This window comes from Lagopus muta, chromosome 4 (assembly GCF_023343835.1).
Source record: "Lagopus muta isolate bLagMut1 chromosome 4, bLagMut1 primary, whole genome shotgun sequence".
In the NCBI taxonomy this organism is placed as follows: domain Eukaryota; kingdom Metazoa; phylum Chordata; class Aves; order Galliformes; family Phasianidae; genus Lagopus; species Lagopus muta.
The window spans coordinates 54,456,067-54,473,715 of NC_064436.1; the positions used below are offsets into that span (position 1 = coordinate 54,456,067).

The following is a 17,649-nucleotide window of genomic DNA, read 5'->3' on the forward strand; positions in this document are numbered from 1 at the left end:
TTTTCCTTTTGGGTGATAATGGCTCTTATAATTGCTAAGATGTGACATATAATCTGAGTGGCCTGTCCCAATGCGAAAGTTAATACATGTCACATGCTCAGGTATTAATTTTTATTTCTGCTATGTAAGGACATGGTAGAGTCCTACCAAGTCCTAATTATTGTAGGATTTAAACAAAACTTTCTGGAAGACAATGAGCAAATTTTGCTTTATTTCAGTTGGTGTTAGTAATTCTTCTTGTTTGGGGAGTGGTTCTGTAACTTCAGTCATAACTTGTTGCTTCTTTAATTCAGAACCTGGTACCAATCCATTGCTGTGCCTTCTTGCCATTCAAAAGGGACATTTGTAGCATATTATGGGGAATGTGGCTGTACTTTATATGCACAGCACTAAAAATTTGCCTCAAATGTATTCTATGTACATGTCCTTTCCTCTTGGACCCTCAGAATTGCATGGTGTGTGCCTGTCTGAGTTGCCTGAACACTTGAGCTTTTCTGGTGCTGGCTGTTCCCCGTGACATCCAGAAAACATTTTACTCTGTTGCTTTTAATTGTCTGCCTATGGATGTTAGTAAATAGAGCGTGTATACAGATGCACTGTCACATGCATGACAGTTCTGTAACACAAAGTATGCTACTGTACTATAGGGCATGTGGCAGGCACAAAACCTATAAATGTAACATTTCTTCACTGTATACATCTCCATATAGGAAAAGAGGAAGACTGGGCAGCAACTCTCACTCAAACAACCTTGTGAAGATAAAAAAAAACCCCACAACACTATTAGTTTCTACCTGGAGTCATATGTTTTACTTAAATACACAATAATAAAATAAACAATGCATGTCTATAATAATCAATTCCAGTGTAAACAATGCAAATGAAAGTTTGCAAAATGTAAACATCCAACAATCAGTCCAGGTCTCTGGACTTTTCTCCTGGTGCCACGCTGCTTCATGGCTGCAAGCAGAATACTGTGGGATAAATCCAGGCTGCTCACTGCCTGATGGTGCCCAGGAGTTATCACCTGGTGCAAGGGCCATAGCTGAGGGCAGTGGCAGGCAGGCAATTCCAGCTTTTATCGCCAGGTGAGAGTTTTCTGATGCTTGTGGATCAGAGTCCCAAGGGCTCCCAGTCTTTGTAGAACTAGTAAAGGACCGGTGTATTAGCCCTCTTGCTTACAGACTTTTTATTTCCATACGTATTTTAGATGTTCTGAGTCAAAATTAATCCCATGAATAATGTAGTTAACGTCAATGACCTATCCTGCATCTGTGTTGTCCTCCTCCAGATATTTTATTAACCAAAAAAGATACTGGAGGATACCAGGTGATCTCAGTCTTGTGGTTGAAAAAGAATACCTTTTCTGGGAAGCCTAATTTCCCGTCAAAAGGAGCTTAGCTACCCAGTATTTTCCTGTTACAGTGTTCTCATCTGAATGCCTTTATTAGAAAAGAAATTTACTTGAATTAGCATGTGTGGTCCCAGTGTTACTGTAATCACCTTTTTCATTTCAGAAAGGATATTTTCATTTATGCTTAAAGAAATTTATTGATACCTAACCAGTTCTACTGATGCTAGAAAAGTCCCCCATCTAAAATACATGTCTAAATACTCATAGCATTTTTGCTTAAACAAATATTTTTTCACAGTCAGGCAACACTTAATCTAACCAACATTTACTCAGATCAATATATTTTAATTGAAACTAATGGCAGGTAACTTAAAGTTTTTTCACTGAACTAAGTACATTAAATCAATACATTGCTAAAAAATTGCTATATATTGTATAAAAGGTATTTTTTATTCTTAGCTGAATTCATTTTATTGAAACCCATGCACATGAATGGTAGCCAGATATTTAGATACTGATATTTAGATACTGCTGATGCTGATGGCATCAGTACCTTTAGAAATTACTAAACAAACTTATGCAAACAAGATGAACAATATTAAAAGCTATTTGCAGGATATGATTTTATTCCTTCTTTCTTCTAAAAAATATTCATCTGATTGTGGGTAGAGTATGTAGAGAAGTAATTTAGTCCCAGACTCTTCCCAGCTGACATCAGAAACTCAAGAAAGGCACCTCCACCTTTCTCATGGTGCAACCAATCAGCAGTTGGAGGTGATTCTTTACATCAATTTTCTTGGATTAGCACAGACTTTTCAACAAAGATCTTATGTTCATTGGAACCTGTCAATAGTGGCTGTTTTTGAAAAGTTTGTCAAAGTAAGAGAAATCAAACACCTTGATGTTGGAGGAAATCAGTACACATCTCATCCACTCAGGGTCTTGTAGATGGAGTACTTTCCCAAATCTTGCTTTCTTTGATTATAAGATTTTGGGCCAGGTACTGTCTCTGGCTATACACACATCATAATAGAGCCTGAGTTACAGCTATTGGAATGGCAAGGGATTGCAAAGATAGACTTGGAAGAACCATTGGCTTAGGTGAGAAACCAGTGGCATTTACCTATCTGGTACTTAAATGTTTTTAGCAAGAAATACACAAGAGCTTAAATACCATTATATGGTATATACGATACATATATATACACTACAGAACAAAGACAACTGGAGGGGCGGAGGTTGACACATAGTCATCTGTTTCAGTGGTCAGTTACAACTACAGCACAGTGAGAATACTCATTGCATGTCCATGTTTAGTTTATGAATTTGTATATGTAATTATCATTTATTGAAATGCATTGTATCTGTGGTGCTTTCCTCTGTGTTTCTGATAGAGATATTTTTCACATTGCTTGTATTAATTAATATAAGTAATTAATTAATATAATACACAGAAATGTGAAAGATTACCATAATCTATACAACCAAGTATGTCACAACATTACAAAAATAGCAGTCTGTAACCATCAGTTCTGCAAACAGACCTAGGAGAGTTCCTGGGCTTGGATGGAGCTCTGACGGCTTCACTGACATTTGTATAGTGTAGGGGCCATCCACACTTACAAAATGACATCATGCAATGCCTATCTGCTTCTAGTATATCATCTATTGGAAAAGGCTTTTAAAAACGCATTTTTCCAGTTTAAGATGAAGAAACTTCTGCAGCTGTCCCAGTAACTTCTCAAAACTCTTCCCTAATGTTTTTCACAGGACTGAAAGCTGGAAATAGGCTGAAGCCACTGAAACAATGTAATTTCTTTAGAAAGAACAACATCTTGCTTGGAATCTATGAAGAAAATATTTCTTCCTTTTCTTCCACTTAGCTCCCCAGTATCCAGCTGAAAGCCATGAGCTAAGCACTGAGGAAAGGGTTTATCCTGTAAGAAGAAACTCAATGATGGTTTAGACAACATGAAGCTTTGCTTTTATATTAAAAACAACAACAAGAACAAACAAACTTCTTAAAAAGTGCTTTTTCAAGTTCTGAAATGGTTGCCAGGATTTCCTGTCCCGTGAGAAGTTAAGGTGGCAGCCACATGACATATGGGCAGGATTTTATGCATCCTGCAAGAGGTTAGAGAGTCTGTCTCACTTTCAAAGAGATGACACTGTATTTATAAGATGGCCTGTACCAAGGGAGAATTGAACAGAAACTTGCAGCATTTACATTCTGTAATAGTTTGCTTTAATTAAAATTAGACACATTCCTCTGCAGAACTTCAGATCAGAATATCTTGTCTTCAAACTTTGGGGAAAATCAGATATTGCAGTGTTTCATTTTAAGCAGTTAAAAAGAATATTAAAGCAAAACCAAACAAAACAGAACAATAATTTGACTGGACAAAAAACTTGTGGAGCTATAGACTCAAATTTCACAGAATCATAGAATGGCTTGGGTTGGAAGGGACCTCAAGGGTCAACAAGCTCCAACCTGCCCTGCTGCAGGCAAGGCCACCAACCTCCATATCTAATATTAGACTACCTTGAAAACAAAGTGAAACTTACTATTCAATTCTTTAGGTACCTGTTTCCCATGATTTATGATTCCCATAGATCAAGATCTGAAAATTTAGATCATACTGTTGAAGTCAAGAGCAAAAGATAAACAGCACTGACATTTCAGAGCACAATCCTGTCTTTCCTTGTTAAGGAAACTTCTGGAATGGAAGAACAATCAAAGTATGACTTTGAGGAACATGATGCTTCTGTTGATTTTTCTGAGAAGTATGTTTGATATCTCAAATCGTTTAAAGAGATCTGAAACTTTATTTACTGGAGAATGAAAGAAAACACCTTTCCCTGATTTCTTAGGATATCATACTTGCAGATTTCATCTGGTTGTGGATGGCTTATTCTCTGCATAGCTGTGGCCAACAGTGCATCAAATCTGAGAAAATACATCTTCTCATTCAAATTCTCTGGGAATGAGATTCTTTGATTCTGTGAGATGAAGGTCTCTGAGCCAGGAGAAAGGGCAGGATTTGCAATCCAGCCTTTCCTGGAGACATCATTATTTAATGAGACCCTAAACCATATCCTTTAAACAAGTAGCAAAATTCATTTAGCAAACACATTCCTTCACCATTTAACGGTCAAGTGCTATTACCTATTTAACGAGTAAGTTAATTGTGATGTTGTACACAGCACAATCCCTTTGTATGTTCAATTAATTCCTCACAACTGGCCCAGGCTTGATGTCCTTCAGATACTTGCTCAGAGGTTTGAAAAGGTAGAGTATATTTAACAGGAAGATGTAAAGGAGAAAGAGATTATTAGTCTTTTTCTTGCTAGACATTTGTAAAATAGCCTTTATCCTGGACGATTTCTTACCTTGGATTGTATAGGATATCCTGTCTGTCTGAGCAAGTGGGTATCATCTCATTCTTGCCCATGCATTCTGCAAGTACTTGTAGCAGTTAATTACAGCTACATCATGTGAATTTTTGTTCAAAGCCTTGCGATATAAAACACAATTTCAAAGTTTATTAATTGCTAATGGATTAGGACTACTTTGGCTCATTTGATTTTGTGGAATTGTTGAAACCTTTTCATTTTAAAACAGTCTGTAAGATACAAACTCACAATCTTGCATATAACTTACACTGCCTTGTTATTTAGTCCAAAACAAGTTGAGGAAAAAAAAAAAAAAAAAAAAAAAAAAAAAAAAAAAAAAGACAAGCCTTGCCAACAGAGAACATCAGCACTTTTTAATTATGCTCTTTGTGGTAAAAGGCGGACCGGTGAGATGACCTACAGGAGGAAGTCAGCACTTTTTGAGTGAGTACCAGCATATTTTTACATTTACTTCCTTCAGCCTTCTCTTTCAAATGGATCAAGTTCCCTTTCTTTGGATCTTTAGCTTTGTCCATTAGTACATCCCCAAAGAGTATTCTGTCAAACAAAGAAAAACACTGGAAGAAGATTTTAAGATCTTTTGAGAGTTATAGCCAATGCTTTGTTTATGTATAGTGATTATTTACTAAGTTAGCACTCCCAAAAGGCAAATCTGGGTAGATACCAGAAAAACACTTTAGATAATTGCTACTTGGTTTGATCTCCTGGTATTTTGTGGTATTTTACACTGTTTTAATAGCATCACCTGAGATTCTTTGGGTACAAAAAAATGTTTTAAACTGTGGTCCCTAATAAATTGTAAGGGAATGATTTTCAAATCCCTACAGTAAGAAGTTCTGCTGTTATTCTTGCGAACATAATAATAAATGCCTCTACAACTCTTACAACCATAAGAAACCTTAGAAAAAGAGAACATGATTGTAGAAAGCATAAGTCCTACAATGAAGAAGTGTTTCCATTTACTGTCTTTCCCAAATACTATGGAAATCAAAGGGTGGATTGCCATCTGATGCTTAGAAATTGTCTTTGTTCTCAGATGTTTGCTAAAAATTGCTTCTCTGTAAATAACATTACCTTTAAGGACACCACGAATACTTGGTTAATCTCCTCTGCTGCCTATTTGAAGGACATGTTTAAAAAGATATTTTGGGTAAAACACTTTTCCTTTTTTTCATGAGTTTATATGATGCCGATGAAGACAAAATCGCAGAAAAAAAAAAAAAAAAAAAAAAAAAAAAAAAAAAAAAAAAGCCCAATATTTAGTAACTAATGAACTTGAATTATGAACTGATAAATATTGAACCAAGAAAATGTCAGCAGCCAAAACTTCAATAATTAAAAAATGTATAATGTTCATCTGTCCACGACATGAAAAATACTGTCGATCTCTGACAGATTCAGGAAAGCTGAAGAGTGTTTTGAGATCTGATGGCCCAGACAGACTCTTGTGAGATGTTTTTAATAAGAAAAATGTAGGGATATCACATCAGACTAGTTAGACACCAAACTGATGCTATCAGTGGTTTTTTGTTACTCCATATTCTACACGCCTCTTTTGGAACAAGTACTGACCACATACAAAAACTGTATTGCTCTCAAAAATATCCTTTGCTGTCTAAATCCATTGTATTGCTTAGGAGATACTTAGTTAATTATTAAAACAATATCTAAAAATAATCAAGTTCCAGAAAGCTGGCCAGCCAGATTCTTCTCTCAGTCATCCCCAGTCAGCACCACAATGTATTGTAATACATGAAAGTGGATTATGGAAAGCAGTGTAAACTTATGACTTATTGTAGTAATAATTTATGTGTGGGTTGTAGGAAATAGACTTAACTGCTTTACAAATAACCATTACATTCCTTACCTTTTATTTTCCTTATCCTTTATTTGTGAGCTCCAAGCACAGCATTTGCAATAGGAACACCTGGGTACCCTTGCAAGATCTCTTTCATCTCTTGCTGTAGATAGGATCTGGCAAAGAAGGAGAACCACATTATTTTTATACAAAGACAACTGTCACATTATTTCCCTAGTGGCCAATCATCCTGCAGGGGACAAGTTCATCTATATTGTACCTGCTTTACATACTTCATTAACTCTGTCAACTACCAGCTACTTCAGCACCTTTTCTGTTGACATTACACCATTTATTGTTTCCAACTTCCAAGCAGTAACATCTTAAGACCCCTCTTTGTAATATATCTGTGTAAATAGCAGGACTTCTAGTTTAATGCAGAGAGCTTGAGACAGGGGGATTTCAGGTGGCTGCAATGGCCAGCAGATAGTTGGGATTGGATAAGGAACTGGAGATAAGGTGCCATTAAGGCTGGGACTCTAAACTCGGATATGATATAGGGAAAAGGGAACTATGAGTTCCAGGGAAACAGGTGTGAGGAGGCTCCAGAAATAGGAGACATTTAGGTGATGTACCACTTATCATTGTACACAATTTTCTGCCTCAATATTAAGTTACAGTTGTATTAACTGGCATGAGTGAATAAGCCTGTATCATAGGAGAAAGCAAGATGGGGGACAGCGGTGGGTAAAAAGGGTTCCACTCAGCATCACAACACAATTCCCACAATTACTGTGGGAAAAGAACAGATTTAGAGGACTGCTCCCTACTTCCCTCCTTGATACTTTTTTTTTTTCTTTTTTTCTTTTTTTTTCTGCCTGGAGTATTACAGGCTTCTTCAAAGGAGACTTTTGAAACTAAGAAAACCTGTATTTTCACAGAAAAAAAATCAAACAGTAAATGACCTAATGCCTGTTACAAAGACACCTGATTAAAGCAAATTCAACGTACAGTTTAGAATAGACTAGCATCAAACGGTCTGAAAGGGAACAGATGAACCAAGAAAATTGAAAGTCAATGGAAATCATAAATACCTCCTGATTACGTGGATTTTTCCCAGTCACTTTTGAAAAGTAACAAGGAACATCTGATCTTTCTGCTCCTGCTCTAATTAGGTTGAAAGGTGAATTCTTCAAAAGAGGGAGGCACTGCTTGTGGTTACCTGCTGCCGCTGAAGAGTCTGTTGTGAAGTTGCAAGTTTTTGCACACTTCAACTTTCCAAATAAATGTTTCCTCCAATTTGAATATTTCACTGCTTTGGTTTTCTTCATGACTGTTTCCTTTTTTTGCTATCCAAATCAGTGTGTTTTCTCCAAGTGGAGATGCTGCATAATTTTGTAGGTATTTGATCAGGGCAGTTTCTCTCATCAGTCAGAGAGCAAATGACATTATCTGTAACCTCTAACCATCCTGTGGCATTGTAAAATATGAAGTTTCAGGACATGAATTAGCCATCAAATACCATAGATGCATATTTAAAAAAAGCATGTACCTATTGTCATATGCTACATTTGTACTTTTATTATTATCATTCAGTGTACCCTTGGGGACATCACAGCATTCCAAATTGAGAAATAATGTGAATACAGTCTAAACACAGGAGAATGAAATGTCTCCATAGCAAGGATTGTCTCTGCAACAAATGTACATTTTTGAACACATCCTTACTTTAAAATACTGCTGTCTGGACTAAGGTTCCTTTTAGTATTAGTATGACAGTTATTTAAAGAAAACTCTATTGCCACAAAAATAAAAGCTCGTGATACTCTGATTTACCTATCCATTGAAATTTTTTTTTAATTAGTCCAGGGAGCTTAGGGAGTTGCAATACACAGTGAACTATCTCCTCTTCTGAAAAAGATGTTTGTTCAATAGCCAGATGTAGTATTCCTTTTTTTTTTTTTTTTCCCTTACATAAAAATGAATGCCGTGCAAACACTGACTGACTCCTTTTTAATCTGTCAGCACATTCCTTACATCTGTGCATAAATATTATTATCACAAACTCAGAGTGTTACTGCAAAAATTATCAGAATCCTCAAAATGTACTCTATGCAGCTTCCATTGGAATACAACTTCGATGCATTAATATGAAAACAAGCAAGCTTTAGGAGTTAAAAATAGACGTTTCATTTTCACAGATGATTATCCAGGGTTTCCTTTTCTGTCGTATGTATGCACAGGGCAAATATTTTGTGTTTAGTACAGTATTGTTTTCTAACGTGTCATTAGCCTTGATATTATTTCCGATTACATTCATTTAAAATATTAACTACTTTCAGACGTAGACTGAGGGAGAATGATACAGGATATATCATATTTTCAGAGATTTTTAAAGAATCCCTTGTGAGAATGGAACCTCTAGTTAAGCATTTGTTTGCCTGTTTGCTGGAAAAAACACAATCATCCTTTCCGTGTTTATAGGGATGACCTTTTATGCTATAATACAATGCTTTGAAGCACAGTTATTTTTAATTGCTTTATATGCCTACTGAGACCATTCTACATGTCACTCTGTTGTATACGACACTGAGTCACATATGTTTTGTCAATGAATCTTTTGGTGTTGGTGTTTATGTTAAAATCTAATCAGGAGCTGAGGAAATGTATTTTGGGTTTTGCTGTAGCTATTATTTTGTTGTTGTTGTTCTTGCTTTGTTTTTTATTTCTTTATTTATTTATTTTTTACTGTCATTCTAGCTGTACTCCAAATGAGGTGACAGAAAGAATTAAAAGTGACAGATTGTTTTGGCTGCAGCTGGGCCATCTGAGATATATTTTCCTATAATAAAGCTCAATAAACCTGGCTGGTGGAAAGCCCTCTGTAGCGTGATTCATTGCAGCAGCAAGGGTACTCGTAGAGGTCTGAAGAGGAGCTGGTGGTGGGTGGGCAGCCGGGAACGGGAGCGGCTTTCAAGTGGCAGTGCTGAGAGCTGTAGAGTGCACATGACTGACCCTCCCAAAAATGTCTTATTAGAAGTTGCATGGGCTGGCTAATGCACATGTAGTTGGGTCCAGTACCTTGTAAACCTGCAGCTTCCAGTCCGTACTGCTTCAAAGTGCAGCAGCATCTCCTATGGATAGTGCCTCAAAGCCCAGGGGTGGTGGAGATGTGGTGGAGACCAAGAATCAGCATGGTGACAAGCATTAGCCTTCGAGTTTGCAGTAATAAATATCCTTATATTCATGTGCTGCTTTGCCATATCTCTGGTGGAACAATAAAGCATATCAAAAGAGATTTCTCAGGACAGAATGGTTAATTACAGGTGTTAGTCTGATATAGCCAGTATAATTAAGAAAAAAGATCTGTCATTTCATAGTCTGTGCAGAATAAATTCTAGGTATCTCTGCATAATCTTTCAAAGTGCCTTTATCTCCAGAGCCAGTGAGGGTCCACAGAATTCCCTGAACCCAATTATGTACTTTCTGATTATCATATTTTTATTTCTCGAGACACAGGGCTAATAGGAAAGATCAAAAAATGTTTGAACCAGAGTAATTTCAAATGTCAAGAACTAGTTATTCTTACAACGAGCTCCCAGGTCTTGACAATGTAAGCTGTTCTCTGTTCGGTTTGATTCCTCTTGGGGAGTAGAAACGAGGGACTAGGGGATTAAAAGTGACTTTGTAGAGTAAAATCAACATATGCTTTGGAGACCTGCATTTGACGCTGGCTTTGAGTTCTTCCTTCCTTTCTCTTTCCTGTCTTCTTTCTCTTTCCTTCTCTCTCTTTCTTGTTGTCTCTTTTTCTTTTCTTCTTTCTCTCTCTCTTTCCTCCTCTCTTTTTCTCTCTTTTTTTTCTTTTGCTTTTTCTCTTCTTTTCTCTCTTTCTTGCTTTTCCTTTTCTTCCTTTATTTTTTTCTGAAAGAGACTGCTGAGGAATTTCCCCCCATCACCACCAGTGAGTTTATATTCTGTTCTTCATATTGGAAGAGTTTTATTTCCTCTGCAACAAGAAATAAAACATAATTGTCTGTTTTTGAAATGTTTGTTTGAAAAAGGATTCAGAGGGTAGCTGATTCTGTTCTCTTCACATTTCTTCCAGTTCAAGCAGCAGCACATGTATGGCTACTCAGGAAAAAAGGACATGATTACCCACAGATGCTGTTCTGCATTTATGATCTCCTGGAGGGGGCTAAACAGCCTGGAGTTCTCTGGCTTTTGTCTACAAGACATAAACGCCACTGTAGCGGTTGGTTTTTTCGAGATGCTGGGCAGCCATAAATACAGATGAAGTCAAGGGAGCCATATGTATCCGTGGTACTTTTTCAGATATGAGAGGTGGTTCAGTTCCTCATTCTTCAGTGAAGAACTGGGAAGGTGCTCAGTGCCTGCCAATCAGGGGCCAAGCATTGCAGGTGTCAGCAAGTAGAAGGAGCTAATTAAAAGTAAAAATTATGTAATGAGAATGGTAGCTTTGCTCCCATTAGGATTTGAGTGGAGAAAGAAAGTGAGAATAATTTTGTTTGGATCTTATCCCTAGGCTGACAATTGCACTTGCCACTTACTTGGGTCTTAGAAAAACTCAAAAATTCTGAAAAGTAAATAAAGAAAAAAAAGATGGAAAAATACTGCAAGTAATCATGCAAAGTAGAATTCTGAGGGTAGTTTCAAGAGAACAAAACAAAACTGTTTTCGCTGATATCAATTGTATTTTTTTTGTTTGTTTTTGTTTTTAGTTCTAATTAACAGTGCCAAGCAGAAATAATAGATTAGACACTATTGAAGCTATTTTAAAGTTTAACTTATTGAGACCTGTTCTTTTCAATGAAGCTGCTCAGAACAAACTTAGCTTTTAGATTCTTCAGTATATTGCTCATAGTACGCTGAAAGGAAAGGAGCAGATGCGAATAATTCCTCTTGGGACCAAGATCATTGCAAGGAGTTCAGTGACTCATGTGCACACATTAAATTAGTCAAACATTTGAAGGCAGGGTGGAGTGGATCTGTTTCTTGATTATGTGAAAAATTTGCTGCTCCCCAAACTCTTCAGATTTGGGAGTCTTTTTCTCATTACAAGGATGTGACAGGCTAAACGCTCATTCTGCTCTAATGTCATTTGAAAATGGATATGGTTTTAACAATCCTGGGCATTTAGATTAAGCTTTCAGCAAGAAAGATAACTACTGCATCAGAGTGAGTAGGGATTTTGGACCACGCATCCTGGCAGGGTGGCGTCCCAAATAAAATTTTTGATGACAGCTGACTATGCTCTTTCTGTGAAGTAGTTAGTGGGAGAGGGAGAAATGGAAGGATTGGAAAAAAAGTATATATTCTTTGAGGGCTGTTTTAATTCACCGAGACCTAGGTTTCATAGGAAGGATCTGGGAAAGGAGAAGTTAGAAGAGAAGAGGAGGAAAGCAGGTAGAGAGAAATATAGAATGATAGAATCATTAAGGTTGGAAAAGACCTCTGAAGTAATCTAATTCAACTGTCAAACAATCACACCATTTCCCAGTAAACCGTGTCCCTCAGTGCCACATCTACACTTTTTTTGAAAATGTCCAAGGATGATGACTACACCACTTCCCTGGGCAGCTTGCTCCAGTGCCTTTTTCAGTGAAGAAAGTTGTCCTAATATTCAACATGAACCTCCCTTGGCACAAGTTAAGGCCATTATTTCTCAAACTATTGCTAGTTAACTGGGAGAAGAAATTGTTCCCCACTTCGCCACAACCTCCTTTCAAATAGTTGTAGAGAGCAGTAAGATCTCCCCTGAGCCTCATATTCTCCAGAATAAGCAATCTCAGTTCCCTCATCTGCTCCTCGCAAGACTTGTGTTCCAGACCCTTCACAGAATCATTTCCCTTCTTTGGGCATGCTCCAGGGCCTCAGTATCTTTCCTGTAGTGAGGAACACAGTACGTGAAGCATGGCCTTAGCAGAGCTGAATGCTGGGAGATGATCACCTCCCTTGTCCTGCTGAGTACACTATTTCTGATACAAGCCAGAGTTCCATTGGCCTTTTTGGCCACCTGGGCACACTACTGACCCGTGAGGAACATCGCTAGTAACTGATTACTAAGTGGATTTAACTCCACTCACCACTACTCTTTGGGTCCAGCCATCAAGTCAGTTTTTCACTCAGTGAAGAGTATACCTGTCTAAATAATGAGCTGCCAGGACCACATGCCAAGACATGTCAGGGAAAAGAAGAAAATAAGTGGAAGGCAACTAGAACTGATTTTAAGCAGAAAGCAAGCATAGTAAGTTTTGAAAAATAGGATACAAGGAAACCATATATAAGCAGTGTAGTAATTCATTTTTTAGATGCTTTTATGTACACCTGTTTTATATATATGTCTCTTAACGCCCATAAAAGAAAATTTATCTGCAAAATGCTAATATATACCTTTAAGAAATGACAGTAAACTAAATACTAACCCTCATCTGTACTTCTACTACAAGAAAAACAAGTCTTTGTTTCCTTTAGCAATTATGATGGACAAATAAAAGGGGATCCATGTAGCAAACCAGCAAGTATTATAGGCATTTCATGCACTTCTGCCCAGGAAAAGTTGTAGACCAGCCCTGCAGTTTGAATGCCATTCCCAGCTGCAGTTTGTAATGTGTGCTTGCTTACCGGATATCCATAATTTGTTAGGAAACAAGCTGCTTTGCGTGAGCCAAACTCAATCCATGTTGTGAATGAGTAAGGCACAGTATGTGGGAGTGAAAGGAAGACTCAAATACTAATGTAGACTTTTTTTTTTTTTTTTAAAGTTACACAAGCAGTTAGTATTTTTTCCATGACACAGCTTGCACAGCTGTCAGCAAACCCCAGTCATGACATTTTTGTAGAAAGTTACTTTATGTACAAACAGGTCACATTTTGAAACTTATTCAAGATCTACATTACACTTGTGTAGCAAACTAAGACTCCAGAAGGTTCATGCATTATTAAAGAGATACTGGAATTGCTCTAGAATCAGCTTTCGTCTAAATAAAGGTGACGATGTTTATCTGTACCCTTTGTATTCATTCTTGTCTTGAGTGCATGGTGCTTCCTGTTACCATGTATGTAATTGATTTGCTGACTAATCTTTTTATGTGATCAGAATTGATTGTTACTCCCAGTCTATAACCTTTAGACAGTGATACTGAGGTTAAATAAAACACAGATGCAAAAATATAACAAGTTCCAATTCTGGTATTTCCTTTCCAGTTAATGCTTTAAGTAAATCTCTTATTTGACAACTAGAAGCAGTATTTTTAGAGAAAAGTGTAAATAGAAGATGAATATACAATCTTTAGTTGCTTAATATAAATTACTCAAGAAGAAATAGTAAGTTGCCTTGGGGAAATCAACAGCTTCTTCAATTGGATTGCTTCTGTCACTGCATGGACACAGTCTTGTTTGATGTCCTCCTACCATTTGTCTTGTATGGAGTCTTTTATCTAAATCCAAAGCAATGCAGTCATCACTGCTGCAATTCAATAATGGCTCCACGGGAGCTGTCATCCACAGTTTGCTATTCATCTTGTAAAGCCTTTGAGTTTTCAAAGTACCCACTAAGGTTGGTATTTCAATGATGTGGACAGACCACTTAAGATTCTTTTGTATTTTCAAAACAGGCCTAAATTGAGGATGAACTGATATTGAAATACCCTACTTATTGTACCTGGATGAAAAAGAGACCATGGAAGTGTCAGAAGGTAATTAGATGATCAGCCCCACCTCCCAGCTGATAATGCACCACTTTGTGGGCTTGAATCACATTTTGACTTGATACTGGCATTGCCTGTAGGGAATGAACTACTGAAACAAAGGGAAAAAAGAAAAAGGGTGGAAAAAATGGCATTAGCCACTAGTAGCCTCAGGAAGTGAAAAAAAAAAAAAAAAAATTATGTGCTAACAATGTTAAGTCTAAAGCACAGAGAGAAGTTATTTCTACCCAAGTGGAAGAAGGCATTTATTCCACTTGATATAGATTTAGAAAGCAGGGGTCATTTTGGACTTCTAGGTTAGTGGCAATCCTGAAGGAACTCACATTTATCATGAGTCAAGAGCCTGGCTATAAGGCAACTGTTTAACAAAGAGCTGAGATTTAAAACTAACTGTTGAGATTCTCTTTTCTCTCCTTGCTCTCCTCTTTCCCTTCCTTGCTTTTTATTTTATTTTTCTTCTTTTTGCCTTTTACCTGGTCCAATCTGAACAATATATTTTCAAGTATTTTAATTGTTTTCTTTGCTGTTGTCATTTTTAATGAAAGTAGAGTCACCTTTGGGCACTAATCTGGAATGATTTAGTACAAAACTAGAGAAGTACATTCTTTGTAAGTGAGTTAGCTTGGATAAGAAAGCAGTTTTATTACCTGAGCTGAACTTTGGCCAGGATGTTGAGTTTATATATAGCCTTTCCTTATGAGAAGTTTACACATATTGGAGTTTTATTGAAGCCTCTGTTAGAATAATTTACATTGGTGTGTTGGGGGCTTTGGAGGAAGAAATCTTCCTCTTTCAGATCTAACACCACTTTAAATCTATCTTAGCTGAAAAGCAAACAAAAATATTTCACTTTTGAAAATTTCCGAGATCCATTCCTAATAATTTCTGAATTAGCCTTAGATCTAGGATTCTTTGACACAACTGTATATGCCTTCCCTGTTGCCTTTTTAGAGACAAGTAACATAAACAATTTTCTTCTTGGTTTCTTAGAGTACAAATAAGCAGTCTTTGAGGGTATGGGAACATACGTGCCTTGTCCATAGCCTCTGGCACAGAAGAGGCACAGATGGATGACCGGAAGGCAGCATCCTGAGCTACTGACCAGTTCCACCCTTGACAGAACCTGGTGCCAGAGTCCTGTGCTGATGTGCATGGATTTGCTGGGAGGCTCTGCAGATGCAGGTCTAAATGGAGGATTTCTTAACACTATGGAAAGAAAGCCCTGCTTTGTTTCTGTATTTTTGCTGCCTTCCTTTTCTGAGCTAAACTGTACAAATTTCCCTGACCAGAGCTCATTGCAGTGGCAGAGCTGTGACTCACCTGATATTTTCTGAGACAGCCAGGCATTCCCCTCTAAATCTCTTCATCCCCTTCAGCCTATTTTTAAATGCCTGGCCTCTGTTCTTAAGTGCTGGTATTGAGCAAAATGTAAATATAGTGCAACCTCCAGTTTTAACCTTGGCCTTGATCCTCCTTATATTCTAGTTAAATGTAATAAAAAAGAAAGGTAACATGAAGATGTATATTATTTTTTAAAATATGTTTGGAATTCTTTAAAATACATGAGTCAGCTAAGCATTTAAAAGTAAAATATAGATATAAAATTATTCAGACAGGGTGATATAATATAGAATTTAAATTGAGCATATTTTAGCAGCACTGGGAAACCTTACCCCAGAGCTAATAATGTAATAGATCTATCTCACCAACAACTTGGAAGTTGCAACAGAGTTTTATCCACAAAGGAGAGTTCTCTGGCCTACTTTATTAAATACCTTAGAGGACTTTGCCTGTAAGATTACATTTGAACAATGCGATTTATTAAAGTCTGTTCTTATTTTTCCTGCTGAAATTTTAGCCATTTTCTATGAAAAAAATGCATAAACAAATCCAACAGGATAAACAAACATTATTCAACAAATGTTTCACGAAAAGACATATAGGGAAAGCATCCCATAGTTTATTATCCAGCATCGCTTTTATGCTTGTTTATATTCGTCACCTTCAGACAAGTGATGCTCATCACAAGTACTTTTTCAAATCTGAAACAGAGCTGGGAAAGCAGTGGTAAAAATGACCTATTAAAATACTAATTAAAAAAAATGAAGCAAGTTGAAACATTGTTGCTACATCTTTATAATGGAAGTAATTTCAATTTTGTTTAATAAATTTTAACGTGCTGAGTGCGAATTACATATCATTGCACAATGACACAGATAAAAGTTGCAGCTACATCATCTCATACTTTGCTTGGGATGGACATGAGTAATAAAATAACAGACCTTGATAAAGTGTTGCTAAATAAAAAGTTACATCTTGGGTTTCTGAGTAGATTTAGTTATATATTCTAGAGTTCACCTTGGAGTTTTTATGTAATTTGTTTGATCTGAGAATTCAAATTCATTCAAATCAGTGAGAAGATATTAGATATTCAACAACAATAATAATTATTATTAAATTAGGCCATTTATGCAAGTGCTAGAGTGATGTAACTCCAGTTATATTAACATCAGTGGCATGTAACTCTACACAGACTTTTTTTTTTTTTCCAGAGGAATGCAAAGGACATCACAAAAACATTTTATTGAATACAGACATACGCCCTTCTCAGGTGCCTACCTGCCAAGTTCCAGAAATGCAGAGTGGCACCAGGAGAAAATGCAGAAGTGTAATTCTGGAGAATAAAAAGAGGATGTCCAAGCCACTTATCTGGCAATGCTTGAAAAACAGATAGCTAAATCTTCACAACAGAATTATCTGATTAAACTGTAACTTGTTCCCTGTGTATGGAGAGGTGCTAATTTGATAGAGGACTCTATCACAAAAAGGAAATGTGACAGAAGAAATTTCTATGAGTGCACAATTAACAAATGTACAGTTAGAAGAGTGGCATGCTTAGGATGGTATTTTACAGGGTTATGGTTAGAAATATTACCATGGTAGAAAGAAACAATCAAAAATGAAATGCTCACCCACATCCTGGGCTTGCAGTAGAAAACTCCAAAAGGAGGAATCTCCAGAAAGAGACCCTTCCCCACTAACAATCAGCCCTTAAATGGGGTCTAGGAGAGGTGCAGCCAGGCTCCACTCGTGGTCACATGGCTGAATTGCCTTCACCTGTACTCCCATGGCTGACTCAATGCTTGCCTCGGGTGATCAATCAGTGGTTCAGGCCGTGACTCAATAGTTGTGATACACGATTCTATTGTCATAAGCAGTTCAATACAAAGAAAAGTTCACATTCACTCACCAATAGCAGGTTTGAAAAGCAAACAGAAACAACCAAACCATCTAGTAATTAGTGACGTGAAGAAAAGGTTGCAGGTAAGGAGTGTGAATGGGCGTGTGAGTGGCTA

At 37.0% G+C, this 17,649-nt stretch overlaps 1 long non-coding RNA gene across 1 annotated transcript; it reads right to left on the reverse strand.

The window, feature by feature from the left end:
* Window positions 1-8,549: 8,549 nt before the first annotated feature.
* On the reverse strand, window positions 8,550-17,341 carry LOC125691992 (uncharacterized). The gene is made up of 3 exons (XR_007376390.1): window positions 17,266-17,341; window positions 16,913-16,967; window positions 8,550-11,004 (listed from the first exon to the last, which is right to left on the reverse strand). It is a non-coding gene; the product is annotated as an uncharacterized LOC125691992 (long non-coding RNA).
* Window positions 17,342-17,649: the final 308 nt, after the last annotated feature.